This window comes from Vicugna pacos, unplaced genomic scaffold, assembly GCF_048564905.1.
Source record: "Vicugna pacos unplaced genomic scaffold, VicPac4 scaffold_102, whole genome shotgun sequence".
NCBI lineage: Eukaryota > Metazoa > Chordata > Mammalia > Artiodactyla > Camelidae > Vicugna > Vicugna pacos.
In genome coordinates, this window is record NW_027328782.1 from 1364396 (window position 1) to 1391931 (window position 27536).

At 48.0% G+C, this 27536-nt stretch overlaps 1 pseudogene; it reads left to right on the forward strand.

The window, feature by feature from the left end:
- The first annotated feature begins 23005 nt into the window (after nucleotides 1-23005).
- Nucleotides 23006-27536, forward strand: part of LOC140694683 (uncharacterized) — a 130430-nt pseudogene continuing 125899 nt past the window's right edge.

The following is a 27536-nucleotide window of genomic DNA, read 5'->3' on the forward strand; positions in this document are numbered from 1 at the left end:
GGCAAGGCCACCTGGCCCAAGTCTTCCCTGCCCAGAGAGCCCCATGAACTGCTTTGGGCCACACTCCCCGTTTGGGCCCCCTGCAAAAAGTTACCACGGGAGCCACACCTGAGAAGGCAGAAGGACAGCCCTTTAGCCTGGGGTCCCAGCAGGTGTGTCCTGTGAGACCTGTGGCCACATAAGTTACTTGTCTCTCCAGGTCACTGAAGGGACTGTGCTGGGCATCTTGGTGGTCAGGGACATGGGAACACCTCTAAACTCTGAAGAAGGACAGAGAGACTCTTCCTGGAAGCAAGGATTCCAGGGAGACCCCTTGCCCAGAACTGGGGGACTGTGTCCTGAGTAGACCCCTGGGAGGCAATGTGGGGCTGTGGGGTCCTCTTCTGAGAAGGGAGCAGGTGAGTTTTCCGGGGGTGGGGTCCTGCTTTGTCCAGACATGTCCTTGTGTAAGACTCATTTACAAACACCTCCAAGTCCACCTAGGGGTGGCCCCAGAGGTGGGGGTAGAGGAGGAGAGTGAAGGGTGCAGACTTAGGGCCCCCTGAGCCACCCAGGGAGCCAAGGGTCAGTGGGAACATCTTGGGAGTCTAGTGCAGGGGTGGAGGACGAGCACTAAGAACATGCCAAGTCATGCAATAAAGTGACCCATGACCACGAGACACAGGTGGCCGTACACCAAAAGAGGCAGATAGAAATTTAGACCCAGGATCTGAGAACCTTGAGAGGGGCTGGAGGGTCCCAGGAACCCTCAGGAACAGCTCTTCTAGGGGCACAGACATCCCAATACACACATTTCTCATGGAAGCTTTTTGGGGTGCAGAGTGAGTTACCAGGATCCTGAACTTAGTATGGAATCCCACCCCCTTGTTCATCACGGTACCTGGCAATAAATTGCTGTCATTTGTCCCTGGACATGCACAGGGGAGCTGACTGCTGTGGGGGTCACTGCAGGACTAGAATCTTCTGGTGTCTGCTCTGTGACCACAGAAACCCAGGGGGATTTCTCAACGGGAGAACCTGGAGACCATGCCTGCAAGGACCACCCTCATGGGATGGCCAAGGAGCTCGTGGTACCCAGGTCACCAAGTGACGAAGTTGTGAGGTTGCCTGGGGTATCCTGGGGGCATGTAGATTTCTGAGGTCAGCACGTGGGCCCAGCACTGCTGGATGGTCTGCACAAAGAGGGGCCTGCCCTCCTGATGATGGCTCTTAACACCTGCAGGGAAACTGCTCCCAGGGCTCCTGGAGGTCCATATTGAGAGTGTCCTGCCAGCCTTGTGGGGTCACCTTCCCCTGATGCAGAAGCAGACCTCTCTCCCTTGAGGCCCAGGGGACACCTGGCTCAGGTGCCACCTGTGTGCCCTGGACACGCAGAGCCCCAGAGCTCTGGCACAGCCTGGGGTGTGGTGGTGTCCGGGCAAGAAAGGCCCTGGGAAGGGGGTCATTCAAGGGCAGAGGCCACTCTGCAGGGATGCTGGACCTGGCAGCAATGCACTGCTTCAGTACTCCCTTGGGTTGGGTCTCCAACCTGTGGGATGGAAGGGCCACTCCTTCCTGCGGTGCAGTCGGGGGAACTAGATCCATCGTCAAGGTCAGCCCTGAAAGTGGAGGCTGCGCTACCTCCATTCCTGGAAAGAAAATCAGTCCCCTCCAGTCCAGGTGATTCAGAAAGTCATTCAGCAATGTTCGGGGCCTCCACTTTAGGCTTTGAATTAGAGCTGAGCGGCTTAGGAGGCCAGATCCCTGTCCGTGGCTCCAGGAGCAGGCTTTCTGCTGGGGGACAGGATCCTCACAAACACCTGTGTCTTTGTGGGACACTCCCCTCTGACAAGCTGGGAGGCAGGGTGCAGTTGTGGGAAATCGTGTTTACATGAGCAGAGGGCCACCATGTGGTGGGGGCACAGGAGACTGTGAGAATGAGTCCCACAGCCTTTCTGGAATCAAAAAACTGGCAAATGTGAAAAAGTGCATAATTTGTTTTATTGAACAGGCTGCTTATGTACGTTTGGAGGACCAGGTTCAAGGACTCAGCATCCCTCCAGGACAATAGCCTCAAGAGAAGAACAGACAGAGCAGGAGGAGATCTGGGGTTTCTCCCAGGAATGAGGTGGAACAGGGATTTCTGCAGATTTGCAAGGAGTCCCCGACCACTGAGCATGGGGTTACAGCCCCACGAGACCCCTGTCATGTTTGGCTTGGGCTCTGGTTCTGGCCTGCTCATGTATTCTTCCAGCAGAGTTCCAGAAACTCAGAGGGTGGACTTAGAGGGGCTGCGTTTGGAACCTAGTGAGGAGTTGGAGGGTCCTTTATATTGAGTCCCTTCATCCTAATCACCGTAGCTGAAGCCCAACACCCCCCAGGCCCCCATGGTTGCCGTGGAGGGATAACAAGCCTGGCAGGCGACCTAGGGGTCCCACTACTGTGTCCTTCCCTTGTCTTCGTTCCCTTTCACCCCGGAAGGTGTGATTGTCTCGTGTCATGGTGGCTTCCACAATGTCCCTCCCAGTAATCTCTCTTCTCCATCAGGTGGGGTTCCCAACCCCGCTCAGCCTTCTCTGCATGGATGCTGAAGGACCAGGCCCACCTGAAGTTCTGAGCTCGAGCAGTAAGGTGGAAACAAAGAAACCAATGGAAAAAAGAAGCAAGTGATTGTGGCAAAGCTCCCCACCACAGAGAAGCTGCCCTGAGTGGAAGGGAGAGTGTGGGCATGCCCGTTTGTTTCCTATCTCCCAGTGCTCTTAGCTTTCTTATTGCCTACCTGCATGGTTACAACAAAATGATCTGCAAAACTGAAAATATTTACTCTCTCGCTTTTACAGAAAAGGCTGGCCAGCCTCTGGTCCGGTACCAGGCAAGAGATTGGAGTTCCTTTCCAGTTTGGAAACATCTTGGCAGGCCCAGGTTTGCAAAGGTCTTTAAGAGTAGTTACGGAGTTTTGCTTTTAAACTTTTTTACGGCTGTATATACTTGTGAGATGTGGTTGTGATGTATAATTCTGAGCCGGGATTTTCTCAAACTGTTTCTCACTTCTTATACCAGACATTCCTAAATTCCAAGTGGAACTGCATATTAAGGAAGCCATGGAATTTAGCAAAAGGATACAGATCTCATTTCCTTTTAAGCATCGGTGTACCTCCATCATGGCAGTATTTGTTATGTGTTATTGATAGGGGAACTAAGTAGTAAACAGATTAATAGAAAATAGGGGATTTTAGGTACACAGGTTCATCTTTTCAACATTGTTTGTAATATTTGCAGTTTAAGATGACCATTCCTGAGAAACAGGCAGCGTCTTAGAATGAAATAGCATTTCCTCTGAACCATAATTAATTTTTATTTTGTAGACAGCAGGAAGGGTAATAACACGTCACACATTTGGGGACGTCAAAGAGAAAATGTAACTTTCTGGGAGCGCACTCCCCCGCCTCCCCCTGCCCTTTTTACTGTCCCATTCTCCCTGGAAGGCTCTTTCTTATCTTCTGCTCATGGCTCCAGTAACTCTTTCTTCCTCCTTGTTCCTCAGCTGGTAAGGTTAGTTTTCTACTTTGAACAAGCAAACAAGCCAACAGAAGAGAAATTTCACAAGCAACTCCCAGCACATCCGCTCGCCTTCTGATGTCTGTGACCTCACTCTCGGTGCCCCACCGCTTATTAAAAGTGGCATCGAAAGCCAGTTCCTCCAAAAGTCCCCGAGGCCCCATCCCTCCCATCTTCTCTGGGTTGTCACTCCCAAAACCATCCTCTCTTTCACTGCCTCATCTATTTTGTTCTCCTGCTAGTTGGCACCATCAGTATATAAACGTCCATCCTCTTAAACCAACAGCACTCCTTGACCCTAATTCACCCCCACCAATTGCCACCCTGTGTCTTTGCAGCAAATCTTTAAGGAGTTGTTTAAACTCACTGTCTGCATCTTCTCTTGAGCCATCCCCTTTTACACCCATTCTGGCTTTTCGCCTGATCCCTCGCTCTATGGAAACTGCCCTGTCAAGGCCATCAGTGACCCCATGTTGCTAAATATAGTGGTCAATTTTGACTCCTCATCATGCTTGGCCCCTCGGCAGCATTTGACCCAGCTCTTCCATCCCTCCTACCCCGTGTTCCTGCTTCACTCAACCCCCAGCCCATCTCTCTGTCTGTTTCTGCTTTTGGCCTGCTGGCTGGTCCTTTGCCAATGTCTCCTGTTTTTTCCAAACATATACTGTGGGTGTTCCCCAGGGTGGGTTCCTGGGCCTCTCCTCTCTCTCTCTGCTATTCCTTTGGTGGAAGCAACCCAGCCTTGGAAATTGGCATGCCATCAATTTCTCGATTTCTCCAAAATTCCCTGATTTCCCCTTTCCATCTGAGCCTTTATCCCTGAGACTCACATCACATTCTTTTCCTTTCATTCATCTTGCTTTCACATTCATACATATGTTCTACTATGAAATTACTTTTCCAAATTTTGAATCAGTACATATATATCATGTAAAATGCTCAAATATGTATTATTTCCACTAAGATGCTAATTCTACCTTAGAACATTTCTGCACTTCTGTATTTATGTGAATAAAGCGAATAGTATTTCTACAAGCCTCATAGTTAAACACTGTTAGTTTGGGGCTATTATGTAACATGAAATAATGGTACATCAACATAGTCGTTTTTCATTTATTTTTATGTAACACCGAGATGAGGTTTTTGCCCTGAAGACTGGTTTTATTGAAATTTTACCTACGTTACGGACAGTCAGTTTATGTGAAAGCCCTCATTTCTCCCCTTTTTGATATATGCTCCATTTGGCTATATTTAACATATAACTTGGCATGAAACAAAATTCCCAAATCATTCACATAATACAATTAATATGTTTAATTATATTTTTTAAATGTTAAAAAGAAAAAGAAAACAGATTCCTCTACCTATTAGGCACTTCTGTGGCAATATGTAACACACCCCTTAACCATGACATTGAAGAACTGAGCTGATACCAGCCCCTTTCCACCTGCTCAGCCCCACCTTTTCCCATCCCCTTTCCCATCCGGAGAGGACATCCCTCCCATTGTCCAGGCCCAGATGTTGGAACCATGTCCTTTCTCTCTCTTTCTTTTACACTCACAGACAGCAAATCCATCTTGTTAGAAAATTCTGGATATTCTGTCTTAATTAAATACCTGCTCTCTGCACCCCGCCCTCCTAAGAGCCACCTTCAGCCTTTCCTGGATACCAATAGCCTTCTGTTTCCATCTTTGCTTTCCTACAATCTCTCATCCACACAGAGTCAGAGGGAGCCTGTAAAAACATACATTGGGGGTGGTGGGTGTTGCTCAGTGGTAGGGCGCATGCTTAGCATGCTTGAGATCCTGGGTTCAATCACCAGCACATTCATTAAAATAAATAAATTACTTCCCCCCAAAAAACACAAACACAAAAGCATAAGTTGGACTACATCACCCCTCCCCTCAAAACTCACTAAACGGGTCACCATGTCATTAGGAGCCAAAGTCGTCACAAAGGCCTCAGGACCCGGCGTGCTCTGCCTCTCTGCCCACACTCTCCCCCTCACTCTGGGGGCCTCTGGCTCCGGCTCTTCCTTCTTCCTCCGGATCTATTCTGCTTCAAGTTCATTACTCCGTGAGATCTGCCAGGATTGCCTTATTCTCTCCTGCCTGCCTCCCATCCCACCGCCATCACCCGAGTTTGCTCATATCACTCTTTTTTAAAAATTTTTCCAAACTCTTGCTACCCCAACATGCTGCCTGTTTTCTCTGCTAAAATTCTGAGCCCCCAGTGATGGGGAGTCATGTCTATTTTGTTGACTGATAAAGCCCGAGAGCCTTGGGAACGGTCTAGTTAGGAGATTCCCGTATGTAGTAGGAGCTTATACACATTTGCTGAATGAATGTAGATGCCCTGGTCCAATCCGATGGAGCACTTCTGTGACGTGCTCAAAGAATAACTCTCCTTTCCACCTGAGAGGGGGTGACAACTTCCCTGCTGATTAAAGGCAAGAACTTTTTGCTTTATGCTGTTAACCTTAGGCGGGGAGACTGGGGGATCTTCATATATATTTTTAAATTTGGTTCACTCTGCAGTTGGTCTTTGGTCTCTGTATAATTTTGAGAAACTCTTTATAAGTGATCATTCTTTGATCAGATTGAACAGGTTCCAGGGGGAAGGACCAAGCCTGTCCCATCAGCCATCCTATGTGTCTTGTCCTGGGACCCAGTGGATGCTCAGCATGTAAGTGAACCGACAGGAGTGAGTGAAGAGATGGGAGCATCTCATTATTGTGGCGGATCTCTGTCCAATGCCTTGAGATTTGGGGAAGGGTTTACGAGTGCAGAAGGGAGAGGTCAGGTCCTCTGTGCTTTTCCTGAGTGCCCTGGCCTTACCCATTCCCCCAGCCCCCTCTGGGCAGCCAAGCCAAGGAGCTGGGCCACCAGGGGTTGTGCTGATCAATAATCCACCTTCACCCCAATTCCGGGGGTAGGTACACATGGTTGTAGACACTGGAGTCAGGTCCTTGGAGGAATTCCTCACCGAACTATGTTTTGGACCTTTTATTTTTCTCTAGAACCTCCAGCTGAAGAAGATTGTCTTAGACACATGAAAGTTGAGGACACCTTCTGTCCCCTCGCAACCCAGGTGGGCCTGGGAGTCTGCTTTTTCTATAGCCGGTGGGCTCGTGTTGATTTGGGCATCCCTGTGCCTGAATTCCTGCAGTACACTCGGTGGTAAGGATGGGGGTGCCTGGCAGGGAGGGAAGCGGGTTGGGAGACTGTACAGCTGGGCTGATGTTAACCTGGGGTGAGCGGGAGCTTGCTGATGCATGGCATCTCGGGGCAGGGAACTCTCCACACTCAAGAGGGGTTCCCACTCCCGCAGGGTCCCTTTGATCAGGGTGCTGGGCTGTCAGGGGACCACAGGGGTCCCAGTGAGGATTAGGGTGCCTTCAGGCAATGGGAAGTGTGGGGTCCAGTGGCAATTGAATTAACTGTGCACCCAAACCCAGCCCCCACCTCTTTCAGCCTGTTTCCTAATCTGCAAAACTGGAATGTTATTAAACATCTCGCGGGGTCATTGATGGGCTGGGACAGACTACACAGTCAGGAGCTGGAATTCTTCTGTCCCCTGATTGTTTGCCTTCTTTCTGACTATTTGCTCTCACAAGCTCAGTCTCTCTGTCTCTCGCTCTTTCACTTCTAAGTTTCTCTCATGCTCTGGTTTCATTTGATTTCCAACCACCGCCCCTCCCCTCCGCCAAACTCCAGATGAGTGAACTTGATTTCTATGTGTCAGTTCCAAATTCCCAGGAAAGATGCTCTGTCACCCTCTGGATCTGCTGTCCAACCCATGAGTTGTGGCCAGAGGAGCGAGTCCCTCTGGGACCAGCAGAGGGTCTCTGCCCAGCCCCCAGCCACCACTGTGGGAGCACATAGCTCTCCGTGGAGGAAGTACTGGCTGTGACCTTGTGTCACTAAGTGTGAATTTATGTCTTCTCTTGAACCACCTTCATCCTCCTAAACAAAGATGAAAATTAAACACTCCCGGGATTTGTGTCATGGAACACTCAGGGTGGGGGCTAATGGGGCTGGAATTTCTGCTGTATTTAAGGGGCTACAGTGAATCCCCAACGAGAGCCTGCAAAGGGAACAGCACCAGCCCCACCCGGCACTTAGGGCGCTGAGTCTGCGTGACGTTGAGCCAGGCTTCTGACCACAGCTCAGGGGTCTGGTCTGACCAGTTAGCCTTTGAAACCAACCAGCTTTGGATTCCTCAATCCCACCCTGAGGTTTTACCTGAACCATCAGCTTCTGTATCTCTGAAGACAGATGCTGAGGACCCTTCACGTAAGCCGTTCGCACAGCCCTGTTCAGGCCTTTGTGCTGCACGGTCTGCCCGGCGAGCTGACCGAGGTTGGTATTTTACTGATGTTAGAAGTAGTCTGGTTTCCCGATGTACTGTTTCACTGAACAAGCAACAGAAGCCACTTCTCGCTGATAAAAGCAGAAAAGGGACATAATGAAAAGATACTGGGAGGGTGTGTGGAGTGGCCAGGACCGGAGCCAACCCAGGAGCTGTAGGAGGTGTTAGGGAGCCCCAGGCACCAGGCTGGGAGGGGTGCTACCGGGCCCCCTGCCACCCCAGAAGGGACCCCCCTCCACCCGACCCTCCACCTCACTCACTGCAGGTTCATGTCCCGGCAGGGCCAGGTCACACTGAAGCCACCAGCACACACCTCAGTTGGGGAGCTGGCCCCGTCTGAGCTGCGGGCGTGCCTGGTGTGGGGAGAGGCCCAGTTAGAGGAAGGCAGTTCCCCTACTGTTCCGAGTTAAGGTGCAAGTCAGTGCCCATCACTCAGGAGAGCCAGGCTGGACGGACCTCATTGTGGTGACTAGGCTGTCTGAGTTCACTTATTACTTTCTACGTTTGAAGGCCCTGGAGGGAGAAAAAGTGAAGGTTCTAGTACTTATTTTGTGTTTCCCACGTACCAGGTGTGGTAAACAAGCCACTTCAGACAAGGCCCGGAGCAACCACGTAAATAGGCCACGGAGCAAGTCGTGCAGTCAGGCCTCTGTGGTCCCGAAACCCGTGTCCCCATCGGCTCCATAGTTACCAGTGGAAACTAGGGGGATTTATGGGACTGTGTGCTCCTGTGAGGGCTGGGATATGTGTGTTTAAGTCCACATCTTCAGAAACTCGGCTAGAACCACAGCCACTGATTGCACGGTGGCAGAGGAAGGGAGGATTCCAGCCTCTGGTCCAGCTCGTGTGGAGCTCAGAAGTTCTTCCTCCTGTCCTGAAAATAACACCAAATCTGAGGGAGCTGCAAACCCACTGCTCTTCTTAGATCCCAGAAGACTGAGGGGGAAAGCTGCTTCCAACCCAGAGAGGTTGCAAAGGGAACAGCGGGCAGGCTTGGAGAGTCACAGCTCCCAAGGCAGAACCTGCTTTTTTAAGAACCCCGGGGGCAGGCAGATTTAACAGGTCCCTGAGGCCAGCAGGAGGCTCAGTGTGGGGAAATCAGAGTGTGACAAGTCCAGGGGGCCAGTCAGAGGGGCCCCATGCTCTTTTTCATGTATTTTACATCCAGGACCATGTCCTGTTCTCAGAATGAAGGTCAGAGGATAACTCCTCATGCTTCCTGCCTGGAGAGGAGAAAATAACTGTATTGAAATACACCCAGAACATTCTGTTTCATTGGGGGAAGTTGTTTTTTGTTTGTTTTTTTAATGAGAAATTATTTTACCAGAGCCTAACCAACCTGGGAGAAGGGAAATCCCTTCTGTGTCACCCAAATTGGGGTGGGGGGAAAGAGACACACTTGTGGAGGTCACAGCTCAGGGCACAGGCTCAATGAGAACTAATCACAGGACTGCAGATGCCCTGCTCTGTCCCGCTCCCCCAACACCTTACCTCCATGTCAGTAGGGCCCGTGTGTAATAACAGGAATAATACTAACAGAAGTAAATGTCTCAGGAGTGTCTAGGGAAAACCCAAAGACAGCGGGGAGATGAAAACAAGGACACACAGGCTGTTTTAGCCTCTCACACCAATAGCTGTAGCAAACTACACACAGCCCAGCCCCAGTAGATAAACAGGCAACCTCACAGAAGAAATTATTTATTTTGGTTCTCTTACCCAGTGCATTCCATGGTGCATCCTCGCCTAGAATTGAGTGGAAGCAAGTCCATCTCAGAAGGGACATAACTGAAGAGGGATGGCTTCCCAGACTCTGAGGGGCAGAGAGAGCACCAGCCTGGGTTAGAGAAAGGTGAGGGGTGGGGTAGGGTGTGGGCTGCCTTCTTCCCCATATAAGGAACCTTCCTGAGGCCAGCACAGTAGGAGGGAGGGCCATGGGGTGGAAGCAGCCAGACTTCATCCTGAGAACTGTTGGGATGCCTCAAAGGGACCATTCAGGTGCCCAAACTGGGCCCTGATTGAGGGAGCCAGTCGGTCTGACTCAGAGCCCAGGACTGAGGTGGGCTCACAGCAGGCCGGTATTACTTGGCCGGATCCATTTCACTTCTCCGAAGCCCTGTGTAAAACATGAAGCGTGGACGGCCTGGTGAGCACAGCTCTGCCCTCAAGACCGGTTTCAACTCCTCTCTTCCCAGAGAACAGCATCTCTGAACCCGTCCTGGGTGACCTCACAGAGATCACCCTAGTGGCCCAGGCTAGTGACCAGGAACATGTACCTTCCTGCAGGCAACCCCTGACGTCCACTGATGCATCATATACTGGCAAAGAGTGAGTCACTGTGCATTGGTCTAACAGCAGAGACTCTGCCAAAGGCCCAAGAGGTGGTGTGTGGGACATGCAGGGGTGCAGGAGTGTAAGCAGTGCAAAAGTGTAACTGGTGACAGGGGTGCAGGGGCTGTGGAGGGCGCAGGCATTTCAGGGGATGTGGGGGTGGAGGGATGCAGAATTGCAGAGAGTAGCAGGGGTGCAGAGGTGCAGGGAGTGTAGGGATGCAGGGAGGTGCTCAGGGACCTGGCCAGGATAAGAAGGCAAGTGCACATCCTTGCAGTCAGCCTGACCCCGGTGGGCTATTGCAATGCTTTTGTGCGGCGGCGGCGGCGGTGGCGGTTGGGAGGCTGCCCGGGCAAGCCGATCGATTTCTTCTCTTCCCTGCAGCCTGGCCTGGGGTGGGGCTTGGCCGCCGGAGATTCGCCAGATGTTGCACTCCAGGTAAGCTTGCTCCTGGGAGGTGGGGCGGTTAGGTCAGAGGGCGGTGGCAGCGGCAGAGGGGCGGAGCGGGCCTACCCCTGGCGAACGGGTGGAATAGCTGCCTTGTCCCGGCTGCTGGGCCTGGGAGCGGCCTCTTCTTCCCCAGGTCGCCGGACACTCCTGTCCCACTCAGCTTGCTGAGTGCGGAGTAGGGGCGGGGCCGTTAAGGTGCGGGACCCACGGGGGGAGGGAGGCTGCCGCGGGGGAGCCGATCAATTGGCTCCGCTCTCCCCAGAGGCGGAGCCAGGGGCGGCTTCTGCTGCCCTAGAGGCGGGACGCGGGTCTCCAGATGAGCTTGCTCCTGGGAGGCGGCGGCGGAGGCGGCAGGGGCAGGGGATGTGTTCCAGGGAGTTGCTCCATTTCTTCTCTCCCCCACGGCCTGGCTTGGGGGCGACGTCTGCCGCCGGAGATTTGCCGGAGGTCCGACTCCAGGTGAGCTTGCTCCTGGGAGATGGGTGCGGTGCGGTCAGGGGGCTGGTAAGGTGGTGGCTGCAGGCATAGGGAGGCTGCCCCGGAGGAGATTGTGGATTAGCTCCATGTCTGCACCGCGTGGCCTGAAGGCGGCCTCTGCTGCTCCAGGTCCCGGGACACCCCTGTCCCACTTTGCCTGCTGGGGGCGGGAGGCAGGGTAGTCAGGGTGCAGGGGTGGCGGTGGTCGGGGGCCTGCAGCGGGGGAGCGGCCCATTTGCTCCCATCTTCCCCGCGTCTTGTCCTGGGGGCGGTCGCTGTTGCCCTGTGTTACGAGACGCGTGTATCCTAGTCGGCCTGACCCCGGGAGTTGGACTTGTTACTTTGGGGGTGGTGGCAGCAGCGGCAGGTTTTCCCATGGAACTTGTCCATTTGCTCCCACTTCCCCCCATGGTTTGCCCTGGGGGCGGTCCCTGTTGTCCCAAGTTCGTCGGACGTCCATCTCCAGGTCAGCCTGCTCCCTAGAGAAGGCCACTGTGAGGTCATGGGCAAGAGTGGTGGCTGCTGCGGGGGTAGGGGCTGCCTTGGGGAGCTGGTGGATTGGCTCCCGTCTCCCCAATGGCCTGGTGTGGGAGTGGCCTCTCCTGCCCCAGGTCACCAGACTCACGTGTCCTACTCAGCCTGCTGGGGGAGGGGCGCCCTGGGAGGTGCCTTTAAGGTGCGGGGGTGGCGGTGGCGGGGGTAGAAGACCTGCAGCGCGGATCGTGTCAATTTGCTCTCCTTTTCCCCGCGAACAATCCTGGGGGCGTCCTCTGCTGCCCAAGAAGCCGGATGCCCGTCTCCAGGTCAGCTTGCTCCTGGGAGACGGGCCCGATGCAGTCAAGGGGCAGAGGCAGTTGCGACGGCTGGCTGCCCCGCCTAATGGGGCCACTTCTTCTCCTCTCCCCTGACCTGGCTTGGGGACGTCCTCTCTGGCGCAAGATTCGCCTGACACCCCACACCTGGTCTGATTGCTCCTGGAAGGTGGGCGCGGTGAGATCAGGAGGTGGAGAGGACAGGGGCTGCCCCTGGAGAGCTGGAGGATAAGCTCCAATCTCTCTGCAGGCCTGACGTGGGGGCGGCCTCTGCTGCCCCTCGTTCCCAGGTCACACTTCTTCGGGTCATATTTCCCCGGGGTTGCGGTAGGGTGCGGGGGCGTCGGGGTGTTGGCGGGGGTATGGAGCCTGTCACTCGGGAGCTGGGGGTTTAGCGCCCATCTTTTCCGCAGATTGGCCTGTGGGCAGCCTCTGTTGCTCCAGATCGCAAAGCAATTTCCCTGACAGCTTAGCCACCAGAGGTGGGCAGGATGGGCTGAGAGGGCTGAGGCAGCCGCCAAGGCAGCGACGGAGGGGGCTGTCCCTGGCCAGCTGGTCAATTTGTTCCCATCTCAACCTTTGCTGCCCCAGTTTCGCAGAACGCCCTTCTCCAGTTTATTCTTCTCCAGGGAGGTGGGCGCAGTGCATGCAGCCCGAGGTCTGGGCTCTCCCTTGGGAGGGGCAGAATTCTCTTGTTCTCCTTTGTCTTTATTCTTCAGCGAAGTGGTTACTGGACGCAATTCTTAATTCTGAGAAAGTGTAGCCTGTGTTATGGAAGAGCTGCTGGACAGTGAGGTTTCTGGGTGGATTTTCACATCAGCTGATGCCCCAGGCAGGCAGGAAAGCTATTACTCAGAGCTTCTTAGTCTGGGGTTGGGGATGGCCCCGCCATCCTCGCCATGCGTTTTAAAAATGTGTTACTCCCCTCTTTTTCCTAGGTGACATTTTAGGTTATTGGGTCTCAGATTGCTGGCACACTCATCCCTGTTCTCAGACATCTTTTAAACTTGGGTGAAGTGATAAGTAGGGGAAGATGATTTACTGAAAGGTAAGAATACTTAAATTCGCATTAAAGCTACATTCTGTCAATCTTTCTAAAATGATTTTCCTCTGATTCTAAATCCACGACCTAGTGAATGTTGTACTCCTGTGTAAAATCATTGATCTTCACATCACATTTGTTGAGTGGTCAACGAGATTTGTTAATTAGATTATTCCTGAAAGGAAAAGTTCAGGCTTTTCAGAATTCCTTGTCTGATGTCACCCAGGCAGTCACAGTAGAAGACAGAGCTGATATAAAAATCCCTCAGCTGCCTGAACTGCAAAGCTTATGGGATTACTGATCCCTGAAATGCAGGTGACTCTTGATGATAATCTGGGGGATGGTTTACATGATCAGATTCTTCCAGTCCTATAAATGGGTTCCGTGGCCCCAGCCCCGGGAGAACTGGACATAAGGGCCATATCGTGTGTGGTGGGATGGGAAGGCAAGGTGTAAGAGCTGGAATCACTGAGATTCCACACTCGCTAAACGCAGACTCCAGAGCCTAATTGTTGTCAGGTTCTGTTCTGGATTTGAGAGTGTGTTCATACATGATTCTTGCCCTTCTGGAGTCACTGCCTGGGTGGAAGTAACCTTTACATAGATCTGTGGAGGATGACATTTAAGTAGATGGGCTGTTATGGTTCTCAATGTGCCCAGGCTTGCTCTTCCAGGCACTCGTGGGACTAACGCGAGTCATGTTATTCACTCATTCACTGATTTATTACCCTTGAATTGATCACTCGTCCCACAGTAAGTGAAACAAGGTAACAGGAAGCTGAGTTTTGTCCCCTCTCCTATCACTGATTGTTTTTCAGTCGGGCGCCCTGCGTATGCATTGTGAAACGGTGGTATTTCGTGCCCAATGGGGCAGCACTGTCAGTTCTGAGAATCAGGGGAGACACATGGGTAGGACAGCACCCTGACACACATGGCACCCCCCATCCCGTGAGACAGAATTGTCGATGCTCAGGTGACCCGATGTAGACTGCGGTGCTAAACCTGAGCATGTTTAGTTATCCTGGTGGCTATGAAAATACAGACTACCAGTCGCTACCTCTGGAGACTCTGAGGGTGTGCACCCCAGGATTCTGCATTTTAAGAAGCACTTTAACGAATCCTGATGAAGAGATCTGAGTGTCCCACGGAGAAACACTGGTGTGCGAGGCACCAATATTGAGGATTCTCAGGGAACGATGTCTTTTTAGGATGGTCCATGGGCCCTCACTTTAGACTTTTGCCTTGGGTTTAATTGTATGTGTTCAGAAGTGATGTCTTTCAATTCCAGTGCATGTCAGCATGCTCTGTGCAGGGATTTACTCTCAGTAGATGGCAAAAACTATGATTCTTCAGGTCACCGAGCTACACTGTGAACGATATTTTATTTTGGTTTTCTTTGTAGCAATGCAGAGTCTCCCGAGAAGAGATTTAGACTCAACAGCTTTGTGTCAGACTTTGGAAGACCGCTGCTGCCCAAGGTGTTCTCTGGCAGTGCAATGACGAATCTAGGTCCCTCTTTCACTGCTACATCAATGAAGTGGACCACTTGGACAAGGCCAAAGCTGGTATCCCTACCATAGCCCTTTACAGTGTTATTCGGCTCCAGGAAGCCATCAGATGCAGCAGGTGGCCAGAGGAGGAGCCGAACAGACTCATGAAATGTGACATCCCCAACTTTATCAACACGGACCAGAACTCTGCCTTTGTGGAAGATGATTTCCTGATTTTGTAACTACCGATTGTTCTAGAAAATAAGCCAGTTGCCCAGAACTCACACAAAGACTTGAATTGAGAAACGTGCTTTCTCAGGTATCTTTCTGAAGATGTGAAGTCTGTCTTTGTATGGAAGGAAGTCCCCTTTCACAAAACTGAATGTGTTTGTGTCTGAGAGAGGGAAATGGAGACAGAAAGACGAAGAAGCAGAAGAGAGCCCCCTCAGAAGAGATCTAGTTAAGGTGAGTTTTTGTGCCTTTAAAAAACATTTGGGGTTTTAGGGGGAACAAAGTATTTACACTGTCTTATTCTCCTCATTGGAAACCTTGGCCCCGTCGTCAGAGTCAGCGGCCTTGAACGGGGGTTGCATGCTGCGTTTCATCTGGCACTGCCACTTCCACGCTCTGCCTTTAGCACGTTGCTTTGCCTGTCAGGGTTGCCACCCTTTTAACTGTAAGGTGAGGAGTCTGGAGTAGATGACCCACCCCAGCTCTGCTGTTTTGCAAATTTCTGATTTCGTATTCGGATGAGTCTGGGATACACCCAGAGCAGTATAAACCAGGCCCTACCTCCTGCCTATTGCTGGGGCATCCCTCAGGTCTGTGCCTTCTACTCAACCCTTTACTGAGCCCAGCTTTTGTCAGGAGCCCAAGTGCCTACCGGGATGGCAGGGGACTTGTCTTTCGTGGTCACGGTGGCCAAGAATTCTATTGGTGTGCTGAAACAACTCTTCTGAGATCCTCCACCCACCCCTGCTCAAACCTAATGACAGCACTACGGTTCCTTTCCTAGGAGGAGGATCAATCCATGGTGCATTTTATGACAATCCTGTCCCCAGGGATGCACGGAAGTTTATCAGCTGAGTGAGGGGAGGTGCCTCTGTGTCCCTGTATCTCTGTCTGCTGACAGTTCGCTGCCACCGGCTACTGAACAAGAAAAGTGCTATTCACCATGTTGTGTGTTTTCCAAATGTGTAGGTGATGGTCTTGTGGCTCGTGCGTGGGCTTTGATTTGGGATGGTGAAGGGCTTATAAATACCTCATCAACATGTATTCGAGGTGGCCTGGTGCCACACAGATTTGATTCATGGAGGCATCAAGCCTGCACACTGGTTTGGAAACAACTTGGTTTTGATCATTCACACTGCGTGCATGACTCGCTGCTAATCTCTGGGTGGTTTTTTCATTTCAGATTTATTCACCCCATGTCTTGCTTAAGCTGAAAAATACATTTATTTCACCAGAATATTCTCTGAATCTTTGTTTACACACATCCAGTTTTTTTAATTCCTTTAAAAATGATTCTGTGTTTATAATGCCTCCTAATTTCTATCATCTCTATGTTGCCAGTGGCCTGAGACATGCACCAGATTTGATGCCGGAACAGTTCCACCAAAAGAAATCCCTTTGCCGTAATATCTTTTGAGGAAAATATTATTCTTTAAGGCTCTAACAGTAAATCGTAGAAGAAAGCATGGAACATTTCTTGTAGTTAATACATGTTCATGCGAAAAGAAATGATATTTTCATTAAACAATGTTGATTTTAATAACTTTTACAAATGTGAACATTATTATTCATAATTTAAGTAACCAGATAAAACCACAGTTATTTATTATGAAGATTGAAAACTATTTACACGGTCTCTTAATTAGAAGTAGCTTTATTAGAAGACTGAAGGGTATTTAAAAGATGGAAAAATACCCATGATGACACCATCATTTTTATTAACTAAATATCAAGAACTGTGCAGGGATAAGATTTAACCCTCTGCAAACTGCCAAGTTAGCATGAGGTAGTTTGTGGATGCTGCCAGAGGACAGGACACTCCCCCAGGATCAGAGACAAAGGACTTCCTGCCAGCACAGCAGGCAGCCTGTGGTTCAAGTTCATATTGGTTCCTGAGTTCCTTTCCTATTGCTGTTGTAACAAAGGACCACAGACTCAGTGGCTTAAAGCAATACACATTCATCTTCTCACTGTTCTAGGGTGCAGTAGTGCAAAGTCAATGTCAGTGGGTAAAACCAACGAGTGGCCAAGGCTAAGTTCCACACCGAGGCTCTTGGGAGGGATTCGTCATCCTACCTTTCCCAGCTTGCAGAGGTGCTCACACTCCTTGGCCCAGGGCCCTGTGTCACTGTGACCACTGCTGCCACTTTACATCTCTGTCTCTGACTATATAGATATAGAGGAAGAGTCTTCTACATCTGGTATGGACCCTTTTTCTTACATGGACATTGTATCCCTATTTATGTGCAGATGAAAACCCCTTCCCTCCAGGGTGCGGTGGCATCAGCTCACAAGATGACCACTCTGGGCTTTAAGTGTCCTCTTTGTATTGTCATCAGGGAACTTCTCTCTCCATAGTTAGCTCTGTGTTAATTTGTTGTTATATTTTACCCAGAATTACTGAAAGTTTTACTTAAAAGGGATCCTAATTAGCTCTGTTTACCTGTTTCCAGAGCTGAAAGCTTCAGTTCTAGAGTATCAGTTTGACTTATCCTAAAAATACATTCCAGTATATTTCTCTGGTGAAAGTCTCTACCCTGTTATCTATTGTCCCATCATTTCCTTATTTTCTTGAATATATTAAAAGTATTTTATAGCCTTTATTGGTAACTCTGATGCCTACATCACCTGGGGTTTGCATCCTTTGTCTAATGCTCCTTATTCTCATGTTATCTGTCATATAGTCTGGACATGTTGCATGTCTAGAAATTCTTTATTACATGGCAGACATTGCAAATGAAAAATCCATGTTATCTTCCGTGAGAGCTTTTCTACCTTCCCGTTAGGCAGACAGTGTGAGGGACTGATCATGTCACTCCAATCAGGCGCTGAGGTGGATCAGGACTAAAGTGCCTTTTTTCTTAAAACAGCTTTGAGGTATACTTGGCAAAATAATTTTCACACGTTTAAAGTGTACAGCTTAATACGTTTTGACGTAAGTATATCCCCAAGGAACCATGACCACACTCAAGACTGAACATACCCATCACCCACAAAGCTTCTCTCCTGACTTTTGTTGTCCCTCCCTCCCTCCCCGTCTCTTCCCCTGGGAACCATTGATCTGCTTTCTATCACAACATAGTGGTTTGCATTTTCAAGATCCTTATATGAATGGATTCATGCAGTATCTACTCTATGTTGTCTGACTTCTTTCATTCAGTGTAATTATTTTGAGAATCATCTGTGTTGCTGTATTAATAGCTTGTTTGTCTTATAGTAGAGTATTGTTTAGTGCTGAGTTTTTACTGAAGAGTTTATTGTGAGCAGTGTTTGTATAGACCATCATTTCTTTCTGCATTTACTTCTTGATGGATGCATGGGTTATTTACAACTTGTGCTATTATAAATAAAATAGCAGTGAATGTTTGGTTGCAAGTCTTTGTATGGACATATGCTTTTCCTTTCTAAAGCACCAGATGAGGAATGTCTGGATTATATGGTACACAGGTGTTTACCTTTTTAAAAGAATCTGTTAAAGACTTTTCCAAAATGGTTGTACTATTGTAAATTCCTCGTGGTGTGTATCAGTTCTGGTTGCTCTACTTCCTTGCCAGCACCTTGTAAGGTCAGTCTTTCTAACTGTATTCATTCTAGTATGTATGTGAACTAGTATCTCACTGTGGTTTTTAAAAGCATTTCTCTAATGACTAATGACACCTTTAATCAGCATCTTTTCATATGCTTATTATCCATCTGGATATCTTTACTGAAGTGTGTTTTCTGGCCTCATTCATTCAGGTGTTTGAATTATTATTGAATTTTGAGACCTCTTTATTCTGGATCAGATACAAAGAGAGACCTTTATCAGATATATGATCTGCAAATAGCTTCTGTCTATGGCTTGTCTTTTCATTTGCTTAGCAGTGTTTAGAAGAGCATTGAAGAGTCTTCATGTTCATAAAGTTCACTCTATCAGTTTCTTTTTAAAATAGATGATACTTTTGGTGTCATAGCAAAGAAAAATTTGCCAAACCCAAGGCCATAAACCTTAAGCCTATGCTTGTTCTCCTAGCTGTTTTATAGTTTTAGATTTCCTATTAAGATCTATGATCCATTTTGAGGTAAATTTTGTATATTTTGTGAGGTGTGGATCAAAGTTCATTTTTTTTTTTTTTTGCGTATCACGATCTAATTGTTCCAGCACTACATGCTGAAAAGATCCTTTCTCCACAGCATCCTTTTTGAGAATCAATTGTCTGTATAAGTCTTGGTTTAGTTCTGAACATTCTATTGTGTTCCATTATTCTATTTTCCTGTTTTACACCAACACCCTAATTTCTGATTACTGTAGCTTTATAAAAAAAAAGTTTGAAAATCAGATAGTGCAAGTCTTCCAACATTGTTTTTCTTGTTCAAAGTTGTTTTGGATTTTTGGGATCCTTTGAATTTTTATATGAATTATAGAATAAGTTTTTAAATTCCTTACATCCTGTTCTGCCAAAATTCCACCCATGTCTTTGGCCGTCTCCAGAGCCACATTTTCTGAAGAAGTCTCTCTAGATCCCAGGTGAAAGGAATTTCTCTTTCGTCTGTGCTCAAATCACATTTGATATTATTTGATTACACTTAATCATATTTGCCTGTATGTACTTGTCTGACCTTTCCAGCCATTTAGTAAATCTCAAAAGATTAGGAATCTTGACTTGGTTCCCTCTGTGTGCTGAGAAACTAGTTCTATGCTTTGCAGGAGTGAGCCCTGCAGTAAGAGGTATCTGCAGCACACATCTAGCTCATTGCTTGAATATTGTCAAGGAATTCTGCAGATTTAGAATTGTTTATTGATTGTTGTCTCCAAGACGGCTCAGTCTTTTTTATTTCTATTGCTACTGCTGCAGTTTCAAAGAACAATGGGCTAGTTATTTTGCAAATATCAAATCATACTCTAATTGTGTTGTCACGCAAATTATGTGCTGCTGTGTCTTAACAACCTGCTTAGTGTTCACAGGCTCCTTCACTCATGGAAAATTTGGGAGAATGTCATATCCTTAGAGATAGCAATGCTGTCTTTGGCGACCTGAGCAGCAGTATCTGAATTCACTCCTGCTGTTTTTCCAGTGTCCCCTCTAGACCTCCTCCAGCCCTCCATGGGGGGCCCTGCAGTTCTGCCCTAGAAAAGCCTGTTGCTTCTCAGGAAGACTTCCCTATGAAACATAACCATGTCCTTCTTGTGGGGACATTCAGTCCAGAGACCTGAAAGCAGGGGAAAATATTTAGCCTGCTTTTGGTAGAACCTAAATTCTTCCATACTTGTTAGAAGCAATTTCAATGAGGAAACTGTTTTGGCATCTAACAAATCAGCATAAATGACTGATGAGGAAGATCAGCTTCCCCATCCCACTCAGTCGTCATGTTGATGTGACACACACATTGGCAAACATTTTCTCCTGTGAGCAACGTAAAGTTCAAGACGTTATGAATGGCTTTTTGTTTTTATTTCTTAGTCTTTCCACATTCACTGTGTCTCGTGAGATTATATGAATCCTGCTTATTTTCAGCCCAGCACTAAACTTTTTAAAAGGATCACGTGTTTAAAAGGCTAGTGGACAATTTTTTAGAAGACAGAAACCCTTAAATTTTGGTCCCAGAGTTGAATCTTGGTTAGTGGTGAATGAAAATTCCCGTTAAAATTTTAAATTCAGTGATATAAAGTCTTAAAAATAGTTAAATATTAGTCAATTTCATTAAACACTATAAGAGTTATTTACCTTTAAGCCTGTTTCTGGGGCAATTTTGCAATGATTCCCTCCCTTTATCAATTCCCTCTTTATCAGAATCCTTGAGAGGCCCCTGTCATCATTGTCAGTATCATCATCATCAACATGGAACTGATTCTTCTGGAAGATTCTAGGAAAATAAAGAGATGGACGGGATTATGTGTAGGTCAGTGTGTGCATATACAATAAGAACAGCTGTCAGACATTAGATGCAAGATACCCATTTCATTTAGGGGAGAATGTGGTCATGAAATCCTGATGTGGTGAATGAAGGAAGCGGTGGGAACAGGATAGTCAATGCAAAGGAGGAGGAAGTGAGTGAATTGGAGAGCATAGATCCTTGGTTAGTTGATCAGCACATTGGTGAGAATGAGGGGAGTGTGATGGCAGAATCATGTCCCTCCCCGGCCACAGGGTAGCCACCTGTGACATGTTACTGTACATGGCAAAAGGGATGACAGATATTTTAGGATTAAAAATCTTAGAGGATTTCTGTCTCCTAAATTGTCTATTAGTTAGCCTTTAAACCCATGATACATTATTATAGATTAGTGCAGGGGCACAAATAAAAAGGATTCATATAATCTCACCAGACAAACTGAATGTAGAAAGGATAAGGAAGAAAAACAAAAAGTCACTTATAAGTGCCTTGAACCATAAATTGCTCATGAGGAAATGTTACACAAGGTGAATGTCACAGCCACATACATACTGCCTGAGTGGGATGGGACAAGGGGATCCTGAGATGAGACAATAGGGTGAGTAGTCTGGATTGTCCAGGTGGGCTGAATGTAATCACAGGGGTCCTTAAAATGGAGGATATTTCCCAGCTGAGTTTAAAATCAGAGGGAGGTGTAGCGATGGAGCAATGTTCAGAAAGGCTGCTGACCATGAAAATGGAGGAAGTTGAGGGGCACAAGCTAAGGAAGGTGGGTGACCTCTGTAAACTGGAAAAAAAAAAGGAAACATTCTCTTCTAGACCCTCTAGAAGGAAGGAACCCTGCTGGTATCTTGAATTTATCCCAATGAGAACTGTGTTGGATCTCTGACATCCACAGCCATAAGCTAATAAGTCTGTGCTGGTTTAAGCTATTAAGCTTATGGGAATTTGTTACAGTGGTAATAGGAAAATAACATAGTGAGTGGTAGTGTAAGGGATTAAAGGTCTAGGATGGGGTGTGGAGAGAATTCTGACATTTACACCTAAAAAACAACCAGGTGAAGGGGGAAGGTGTTTTAAGGAAGACCTACCTGGCAGGGCTGTCAAGCAGACTGGAGTGAGCGAATCCTTGGAGTTAGAGGAATCAATTAAACCTCACAAGGAAAATAAGAAATAAAATGTAGCAGGGCTTCAGTGTTAGTAGATGTAGGAATGGAAATGGGCAGAGAGATATAAACATTATTTTGAAATTAGCTACAGGTTTGATGACTGCATGTTTGGGAGAGTTAGCCGATGTGTGGACTGAATGCATCCCCTCAAAATCCATATGTCGAAACCTCATCTCCCAGGGTGATGATATAGGGATGCGGGGCCTTTGGGAGGTGATTAGTAGGATAAAATGAGGTCATGAGAGTAGAGCCCTCATGAATGGTATTAGTGTTCTTATACAGGGCCCCAAAGTGCTTGCTTCTCTCTCCTCTCTGGGCCATGAAGATAGTGGGAAGACAGCCATCTTCGAGCTGGCAATCCTCTCCCAGATACATTGACCTTGAAAGCCTCAGCCTCCAAACCATAAGGAATATGCTGGTTGTTTAAGCCACCCGACACACGGTAATTTGTTACAGAATCCCAGACTGACGAAGACAGTGGAGAATGCCACTGTGTTTTGCACTGATTGCCTGGAGAATGCTGAAACCCAGGGAAGTGGGCAGCACAGACGTTTACTCATTTAATCCTGCCAACACTGTAGGGGATAGAGTCTACATTTTCCTCGCTATTTAAAAGGTAAGGAAAAAGAGGCACAAATAATAACAATGACAACGACAACAACAACAACAACAGCAACAATAATTTGTCCAAGATTCACACAGAACTCCCTGGAGGGAGAGTGAGAATTAATACTTATGCAGGCTGGCCCCAGAGCCCCTGCTCATAACTACTAAGTCAGATCACCTTGCTTATTTAATCAGTTTTTTTCAACTGTGATATGAGTGTACTGTGTCCAGTAACTTATAATTTCAAAATACCTCACTGTAAGGGAAACATTAGTCGCAGGCATTACAACCCACAGAAAGCTAGACATACAAAAATAACTTGTTAAGGCAAGATAACCAATAATGTTTTTAAATATTATACCTGCTGACCCTTTGCAATAAAGTGTTTATTTATAATTCTGTCTGGCTACAGAATAACATCATAATCCTGCATGTGGCTGGTGGCTCCCGTGTTGGACAGCATGGGTCTAGAGAATTTAAATGACTTGCCCAGCCTTGCCCAGGAAGCTCGTGGTGGGATCAGAGCTATAGTCTGGGACTGTTCCTTCCTATCCAAGTCCCTCATGGAAGTTTAGAAGCTTCTCCTTTGGTGCCCAGCTGTCTATCCGTACTTATGACATCTTGTCAGGTGCCCCGGCCTGCTGCTGAACATCAGCCAGAACCCACTTCTGCTCTTTTTTGGCCAGGTAATACCTTCTAGCAACTTCCATTGCCTTCTTGGCATCAGTTTTTACATGGAAGGGTAGTGGCTAGAGAAGGAAATGTGTCCACATGACAGGTTTTTCATAAATAAAGTAGGAGTGGTCAAGAGAAGAAAACCTCAGGAATACGAGTGGAAGCAGGTCATTTAATATACCAAATGCGTACTTTCAATGTATGTTTGTGTTTCCGAGTCCACGCTTGTTCTACTCGTGCATTATAGGCCAACACATCAGGAGACAAGGATTTGGGGCAAGAAATAGCGGCTTTAATTTGTAAAGCCAGTGGAGAAGATGGTAGACCAATGTCCTGGAGAACCATCATCCCAAGTCAGAATTCAGGCTCTTCTTATATTAAAAAGGGGAAGCGGGAATGCTTGGTTGATGCAAACTTGGTGTATGAATTCTTTGTTTTTAGAATCCTTTGTTCTTGCAGCTCTTCACCTGGGTCAGATCCGTGTAAACCTCCAACAAGCAAATGTTATTTTCTATTCTGTATCTTGTTATCTTTATACGAATGGAAAAGTGATAATATCCTTCAAAGTCAGAGCCTTGAGATTAGGGTCTCCTGTATATTTCAGGATCTAGGCAACATTGTTTCACAAAAGGTGCAGAAACAGCAAGACTAAGCCTAGGAAACAGGGCACAGGTTTAAAGTCAAAGGAACAGATCTAATATGGAGTCAGATTTGTTCTTTCCTATTTCAGTAGTGCCATGGAGAAGGCACTGTGGGCAGCTTTCTGTAGGGTCCTGGAGGCTTTCTCTCTCAGCCTCTGTGCGCCTCTATTGAAAACCCGTCATCGCTATCTGGCCTGCTGGAAAACCAGTCCGCCTGTTTTGCCCTGAAGTTGTGTTCTGTTTATAACTCATCTCTACTCCTTGGAAAACAACTCAATAAAAACTCAGTTGGTTTCCCACCAGCCCTGAGCAGGGGTGAGGGATAGCATGTTTTATTTTATAAAAAAAAATATAAAAAGTTTTAAAACAGCACTGGGCACATAGGAGAGAGACAATCAATGCTTCCTGGCTTAAATCGAAAATGATGACTCAGTGAGTCTATGGCTGCTGTATTTGCTGAACTAGTTACTCCTTTGCTCCATTACACATTTATTTTAACTGAAAAAGAAATATATGCATATGGTTAAAAAAATTCAAACAGAGCAAAAAATACTCAAGTGAAAGAAGTTTTCCCTCATCCTCTGTTCTTACACGCCTCCCTGGAGATGCCAATGTTTACAATCCTTTGTGTGCTTTTCCAGATATGCTATGCAAGTTCCCACCAATGTATGTAAATTCCTTTAAAGTTTTACTTATTTTTAACTTTAAGGGATTTAAATCCTCAAGTGGCTTCTGCCACAGTAATAGAAAAGAAGAAATCTGACTCCATATTAGATCTGTTCCTTTGACTTTAACCCTGTGCTCTGTCTCCTAGGCTTCTTCTTGCTTGTAAAACAATGTTGCCTAGAGCCCAAAATATACAGGAGAGCCTATTCTGAAGGCTCTGACCTTTAAGGGTATTTAACACTTTTCCAATCATATAAAGATAACACGTTGCAGAATAGAAAATAACGTTTGTTTTGTTGGAGGTTTACAGGGATCTGACCCAGGGAGATAGCTGCAAGAACAAAGGATTCTAACAAGAAGGAATTCCTACACCAAGAAGTTTGCAAAAACCAAGCACATAGGAAAGCAGCCTGAATTGTGACTTGGGGAGATGGTTTTCCAGGACATTAGTTTGCCATCTAGGTCTACAGAAACTTGCTATTCCATGCCCCAACACTTGGTCTCCCAACTTACTGGCCTGTCCTGCACTGAGGAGAATGAATTTGGACTCAATAACACTTCTACCTACCTAGCAAGTTGGACACTGGGACTGAGGGCAGCTCTCCCACACACAGGGGCCTACGGTGAGCCCTTGATTATTCCCCGAGGTTGGGGTGTGGTTTACCCAGGAGGGATGGGGACTCTACACCAACACTCAGGCAGTCTGCTCCTTCTGGGGCTCTGACATTTTACCTCCCGCTCCCTGCCAGCCCAACATTTGGGACAGTGGAGCTAAGGCAGAGATCGTGCCTGCCTGTTTCCCAGCGTGTAAAAGGGGAATATGTACTCTTCCCAAGGTAGTTCTGAGAAACAACACCTGCGGGTGCTTGGTTCCCTGAGCAACAGTAAACCTAGCTCCTTGTGGGGGCAACGGGTATGATACCCGTAGGGTTTCTGCAGAGACCTTAGCTGGAGGGCTGGGCCAGGGACGTAAAATATGAGCTGTGGGCAATGACGGGTAAGAGAAGGGTGTATAGGCAGGACTGCTGCCTCCTTCGGGGTGCCACAAGAGGTAAAACGCTTTCTCCCCATCTCTGTTTCTCCCCTCCCAATTCCAGATAACTGCCTTCCCTCTGCTCCTCCTGTCCATGTGTCTCCCTCCACTTTTCCCCGCCTCCCCTCCTCCTCCCCTATTCTCCCTCCCTCGGTTCCCCTTCTCTCTCAGGACCCAGAGCGGATCGCTGGCCCTCCTGCGCATGCGCAGTTGCTGCCAGCTGGACCGCGGGTTGGAAGCTCCAGCTCCGAGCCGGGGATCGGCCCCAATGGCTTCTCAGCTCTGTCGCCCTGTAGGCCTTTGGCTACTGCCTGGGGCCGGGGCCTCTGGCTGTGGAAGTGCAAGGTGAGGGGATATCGGGAAAGGGGTGAGGCGGCTGCGGGAGGGCGGTCGGCGTGTCACAGCCCCCAGGGCGCCAGTCAGCGTGTGTTCAGCTGGATTGCTCGGGCCAGACCCCTCTGCCCGCGCCACCTGCCCCGGCGCCCCGGCCACAGCTGTCCAGGGCCAGGTGTGCCCCTGCCGCCTCTTGGCCCAGCCGGGCTCCCCTCAGTCCGCGGCTGGCGTCCGCTTCCCCTCTCCCGCCCGCGAGTCCTCCCCTCCCGGGCTTCCTCTCCTTGGCCGCCGACCCGTCCCCACCACTGGGCGGGCTGTGTCCCGGGCGGGCGGGGTCTGCACACCCGGACGGGGCGGGCGGCTTGGGCTGGGGCTGGGGCTGGCCTCCGAGCGGGGCTGCAGCCCGCGTCCCCCACCCCGCTCTCCCTGCCCCGCGACCCCGGGGCTGCCTTCCTCTCCCTTTCCCGATCCCTGAGGTCCAGATTAGCGGCGTGGGCGCTGCTCCCCAGGCTGAGAGCCCGCGGCTGTAACTCCCAGCTTCTCCTGGTGGAGTCGGGAAAAGGGAGCGGCAGTGCTGAGGGAGCTTCTGTCTCCTTGATCAGGATTTCTGCCCCAGGTAAGTACCTTGAACACTTTCAGGTGTTATGATGGCGGTGCTTGTTGATGTCACATGTTTTTATACTGAGAGGGATTACAGTGGTGAAAGCAGGGCTTGGTTCAGTTAAAAATGAGCTGAAGGCATGAGGCTGTCTCATCCTCCATCATTCACTCTCCCAGGGTGAAACGTGAGACCGTCGATCTTAAAAAGATACTTATAGTCCCTAACTAGTCCAGCCCAGCTATTGTGTGTTAACAGGAACAGCACAACCCGAGGCGTTGGAGACCCAGGGACATTGCACTCCTAAAGAGCTCCTGGCAAAATCTGGTTTGTTTTGTTTTTTTTGTTTGTTTGTTTTACTTAAATTGTGGGACAGACTAGTAGTATAGAGGGAAAAATAATTGGCAAGAAGGATTTTTTCATTTAACAGCTTTATTGTGATATTGTTCACACACCATGAAGTCCACCCACTTGAATGTTACAATTCAGCAGCTTTTAGCATATTCACATTTGTGCAACCATTATTATTCCAGAACGTTTTCATCACATCAGAAAGACCAGTTGAAATGCATGACCTATCCACCCCTTCCCAGTGGTGGTTCTAAAGAAGTTTCTTGGCTGTTCCTGACCATAAATTAACTTGTTACATTCCATGAAATATCTGGGAGGAATTCTAATCAGAATTGCAATGAATCTGTCTATCAAAGCAGGAAGAATTAATGTCTTTATGGCATAAACTTCTTCTACACATGAATATATTTGGGACCCTATCTTTTCATCTGTCCAGAGCCAGGCCTATGGGAAATCCTCATTAATTCTTGGGTTTGTGAATGATGAGATTCAATACATCATTAGATGCAACTGTAGCCTTTCACTGAAGAGAAAAGTAACCTCGTAGAAGCCAAGTGATTCTCTGATGGTTAGAATGAGTGACCGCCAGTGCTGGAGTATTCGAGTGGACTTGGTGCTTGCAGAGTTCTCCACCACCTACAGCTAAGGGGATTACCGTGTTCTTTTACTTTTTTTTTTTTATGGCGTTGCTTTTATTTTTACTTATTATATAAAATTATTTTTTATTGAAGTGTTGTAAATTTACCATGTTAGCTTCAGATGTACAGCAGAGATTCAGTTATAAGCTTATGCATATGTATATAAATGTTTTTCAGATTGTTTTTAGTACAACTCATTACAAGAAATTGAAAA